General features: G+C 40.4%; 1 pseudogene; it reads left to right on the top strand.

Moving 5' to 3' along the window:
• The first annotated feature begins 847 nt into the window (after positions 1–847).
• LOC111954868 (free fatty acid receptor 3-like) lies at positions 848–1,640 on the top strand (annotated as a pseudogene).
• The last annotated feature ends 3,799 nt before the right edge of the window (positions 1,641–5,439 follow it).

Genomic DNA, 5,439 nt, shown 5'->3' with positions numbered 1-5,439 from the left:
ATCCACTTCAATCACTGTAGATGAAGGGGAGGAGACAGGTTAAATAAGGATTTTTAAGCCTTGAGACAATTGAGACAATTTTGTCTTACCCACATGGATTGTGTGGGTAAGACAAAAGATGTAAGTGCCTTTGAACGGGTTATGGTAGTAGGTGCCAGGCAGACCGGTTTTAGTTTCTCAAGAACTACAACGCTGCTGGGTTTTTCATGCTCAACAGTTTCCTGTGTGTCTCAAGAATGGTCCACCACCCAATGGACATCCAGCCAACTTGACATAACTGTGGGAAGCACCGGAGTCAACATAGGCCAGCATCCCTGTGGAATACATTTGACACCTTGTAGAGTCCATGCCCCGACAAATTGAGGCTGTTCTGAGAGTAAAAGGGGTGCAACTCAATATTAGGAAGGTGTTCATAATGTTTTGTGCACTCAGTTTATTTATTTTATTTTGTATATTGTTAAAATTGAGTTAATTCTGAATTTATGCATCAATCCAATCTCTATTAATGATGTTACTTATTCAGAACACAGGTAATACATTTACATTAACTAAAATGTTATAAAAAGTTAAGTTGAGGCTTATATTTTTATACAGGTGAACAATCAAACACAAAATCAGACTAAAATATGGCTGACGAGTAGTGTTTCCTACTGAAATGCAGACAGATAATGTCTGAAAATTAGTATCTCATGGGACATCACATGGGATATTGTTATGGGACATCTTTTTGGTAACACATTGCTGCAACAGTCCCAAAAGAGATATTACACATTCCAACACACCCTTTTCTCTTTCCAGCTGTGTTGAGTCTCCAAGTGTCTATAACTGATGGAGTAGGCTAATCGCCATGCCAATCATTCATCTGTTGCTGTCTGTTTACATTGTCACCTTCCTGATTGGGGTACCTGCCAACATCCTGGCATTCTGCAACTTTTGCCAAAATGTGCACCGCAAACCTGCCCACATTGACATCCTGCTACTCAACTTGACCATCTTTGACCTCATCTTCCTCAACTTCCTGCCCTTCAAGATGAAGTAGGCTGCTGATGATATGAACTGGAACCTCCCCTTCATCCTGTGTCATCACTAGTTTCCTGTTCTACTCCACCATCTACAACAGCACCCTCCTCCAGACCGCGGTGAGTGTGGAGCGCTAGCTTGATGTGCCCTTCCCTATCAGATACGCATCGTATGTTGGGTGGTGTCTTCACTGAACCTCAGCATCATGGACATTGTGCTATGCTCCCAGTGGATATACAATAATGGGACCGTAATGGATAATCCCCAGACAACGTGCTACCTGAACTTCACCCAAGACCAGCTCAGCATCCTTCTCCCAGTGCGTCTGGAGCTATTCCTGGTTCCTTTCCTGGTCTGACTCTTCTGCTGTCAACTTCATCTGGATTTTGTCTCCGCTGCTCAACATCGAGCTGTTGGTGTTTGCCCTCTGGTTTGGGTCCTACAACATTCCCCATGTGGTGGGGTTCGTTCGGAAAGAGAGCGAGAGTTGGAGTGATGTAGCGTTGCTCTCCAGTACCATCAACGCCTGCCTGGACCTCATCATCTTCTACTTCTCTGCGTCTGTCAGAAGCATGCTCAGTCACAGCTGCAGGAGCTTCACTGCTGCCCCCCATTGGTAGCCTCCAAGACTGATAAATACAGAGAAACATGACCCCCTTGAGAGTGTGTATGAAGGTTTATGTACGTTTTTCGTGCAATTATGTATTCTGTATTTTATATGTATTAGGTGTATTCTGTTATGTTATGTAACTGTTGGAAAAGTTTGCGAAGTTAATTCATGTTATCAAAGTTCCTACCTATGATTGATTACGTTCCCAAAAGGAGTGCCACAATTATGGTACAACCATTACCCACGCATCAACAAACCACTGTATGTACAGTTCGAATAAATCGATCACCCTTATTACTTAAATTGTGCTCTAACCAGTAGGCTACATCCAATAAAAAATATACTTGCTTTATGGGGCTTGGAACAAAAAAAATTTAACCAGAAGCTGTAAGAGCCCAGAAGTGGGTGTGAAAGATGTCTAATATTGAGTTAATTTCATATAACAAGCGTGTAAAGCAGGATGTGCAAACATGGGGAGATTATACAGCGGTGTCACAGTGTACCAGGCTCCTGTATCCGGTGATAGGAACTGTAAACAAGACTGGGGTTCAGTGATGCAGGGGGTTCAGTGACAGGGGTTCAGTGATGCAGAAGAACTGAGGACCGTTTGACATCCATTCAGCAATCATGAGCTCCCTCTCCAAGCTGTAATCCAAGCAAATAGACACCTGCACTCCTATGTGCTGGTCTAGATAAATACAGATAAACGCTCTTTATGAGTCCTCTATATTCAGTGAACGATGTATGTTAGTTATTAGTTTACCAGTTGTACACTCTAACATTATAGATACAATGGGATTGAATTCAGTTGGTAGAGAAATTAGTGCCTTGTTTGACGCAGCAGATTGGCAATTAGGGCTGACCCCATTTAATCAGTCAACTGGTCAATTGTTTAGTCAATAGACTGTTGGTCGGCAGATCATTTTTCGGTTGAGCTGTCGCATATTAATATTTTCTTCACGGCACACAAGACACCTGTCTGATTCGTGCCTGTGGCACACTCCAGTGACGGAGTGTGCCATCTTAGTGTGATCTCAAAGTCCATACAGTGCCTTCAGAAAGTATTTACACCCCTTGACTTTTTCCACATGTTGTGACTGGCCTACATACAATACCCTATAATGTGAAAGTGAATGATGTTTTTCAAAATGTTTACATTAAAAGCTGAAATGCCTTGAGTCAATAAGTATTCAACCCCTTTTGTTATGGTAAACCTAAATAAGTTCAGGAGTAAAGATGTGTTTAACAAGTCACATAATAACTTGCAAGGATTCACTCTGTGCAATAGTGTTTAACATGATTTTTGAATGACGACCTGTGGATGGAATTTATAGGTTTAAATGAATGATTAGAATACTCCACCCTGAAACCATATAATTGTATGAAATTGATTAGAATCATAATTAATTAATGATGGTTTTAGTCAGCAGAATTATATATCTGTAAGTGTAGTTTTTAGTCAGAATTAGGGTATAACAATATATCTGTACAATATGTCTATTATAGTATCTTAAAAACAGACTGTCTGAGCAAGGCTCGGTGCCGACCTTGGCTGGGGGCCACAGAGTACTTCCCAGGGTCTCCCTATCTTGAGGGAGGACGGGGAGTGATTCTCACGGACTCCCCTAATCTTTGTCGGCTGGGTAGCAGGACAGTGTGTGCGTAGGATACCTAATGTTTGTGTGCAAATGTATGTGCGTATGAATTCTGTTTGTGTGCAAGAGTAGGTGCGTAAGGAGCTAGTATAAAATGAATGGTTTGTACAACTAACCAGCGCTCTCGTAAATAAACTTTCTGACTATCGTAGCTGGGCCTCCGTCTGTTTCATTTCAACCAGTATCTTACAAATTCTGGGTCGAGAGACTGAGTAGTTAATTGAATTGGGTTTATGAACATTGAGAACATAATTCTCGTGACACTACCTCATCTCTGTACCCCACACATACAATTATCTGTAAGGTCCCTCAGTCGAGCAGTGAATTTCAAACACAAAAGGGAGGTTTCCAATGCGTCGCAAAGAAGGGCACTTATTGGTAGATGGGTAAAAATAATAAAAGCAGACATTGAATATCCCTTTGAGCATGGTGAAGTTATTAATTACACTTTAGATGGTGTATGAATACACCGTCACTACAAAGATATAGGCGTCCTTCCTAATTCAGTTGCCGGAGAGGAAGGAAACCACTCAAGGTTTTCACCATGAGGCCAATGGTGACTTTAAAACAGTTAGAGTTTAATGGCTGTAATAGGAGAAAACTGAGGATGGATCAACAACATTGTAGTAACTACACAATACTAACCTAATTGACAGAATGAAAAGAAGGAAGCCTGTACAGAATACACATATTCCAAAATATGCATCCTGTTTGCAACAAGGCACTACAGTAATACTGCAAAAAATGTGGCAAAGTAATTCACTTTTTGTCAAGAATACAAAGCGTTATGCTTGGGGCAAATCCAATCCAATACATTACTGAGTACCACTCTCCATATTTTCAAAAATAGTGGTGGCGAAATCATGTTATGTGCATGCTTGTAATCGTTAAGGACTGGTGAGTTTTTCAGGATAAAAAAAGAAACGGGATGGAGCTAAGCACAGGATAAATCCTAGAGGAAAACCTGGTTCAGTCTGCTTTCCACCAGACGCTGGGAGATGTATTCATCTCTCAGCAGGACAATAACCTAAAACACAAGGCCAGATTTACACTGGAGTTGCTTATCAAGAAGACAGTGAATGTTCCTGAGTGGACGAATTACAGTTGACTTAAATCTCCTTGAAAATCTAGGCAAATGGCAATGATCAAGAACCAATTTGACAAAGTATGAAGACATTTGAAAATAATATATGGGAAAATGTTGCACAATCCAGTTGTGGAAAGCGCTTAGAGACTTACCCAGAAAGACACACAGCTGTAATCTCTGCCATAGGTGCTTCTACAAAGTATTGATTTAGGGGTGTGAATACTTATGTCAATTAGATATTTCTGTATTTAATTGAATACATTTGCAAACATTTCTAAAATCATATTTTCACTTTTTCATTATGGGGTAGTGTGTAGATTGGTGAAGAAAAAGTAATACATTTTGAATTCAGTCTTTAACACAACAAAATGTATAATAAGTCAAGGGTTATGAATACTTCCTGAAGGCACTAATTGTGCTACTGAAATTGTATATGGTTAAGAACAATGGTGTAACACTAATAAAAATATTTTATAACATGTGTTTTCCTGAATTGTATGGTGTATTACTAAATAACATATATGCCAAACATCCCCTTTCATTCAACTGTGTATCCGGCAGATTCTTTCCAGACGGCACACGCAAATGAGCCTAATCATAGCCTAAGATTTACCTATCGGTACATACAGTGGCTACTTGATACTCTAATTAGGCCTACTTAAGACCAACAAAAAGTAGAATGCAAACTGTGCAAACAGCGGTTTGCTCATAGTTCAACAACGAATATGACATACCACTTGAAAACAGTAAGTTAGCCTACTCCGTAGTTGAATTCTAAAACATTGACAGGTTTTATATGCTTGACAGCGGCCGCTGCAGTGGCACTCCCCAAGGTGCTTAACTGAATCTTCAGTGAGAGCTTTCTCCCGCGTTTTACTTGGCCTTCTCAAATATAGTTACAACAAGGCCTATTGTGTAGCCTATTACCGGCAACTTCAGGAGCGTAAAGGCAGAATCTGCAAAGGCCAGCAGCAGCGGGAGGAGAATCAGAACAATTTTTTCCCTTTTGGTTATCTTTATCTCTGGCTCCCTCTTGAGTCATTTGTGTCTTAAAGCATCAGACAAGC

The sequence above is a fragment of the Salvelinus sp. IW2-2015 genome, linkage group LG30 (assembly GCF_002910315.2).
Source record: "Salvelinus sp. IW2-2015 linkage group LG30, ASM291031v2, whole genome shotgun sequence".
NCBI classification, from domain to species: domain Eukaryota; kingdom Metazoa; phylum Chordata; class Actinopteri; order Salmoniformes; family Salmonidae; genus Salvelinus; species Salvelinus sp. IW2-2015.
This window is presented reverse-complemented; position numbering and strand designations above follow the sequence as displayed.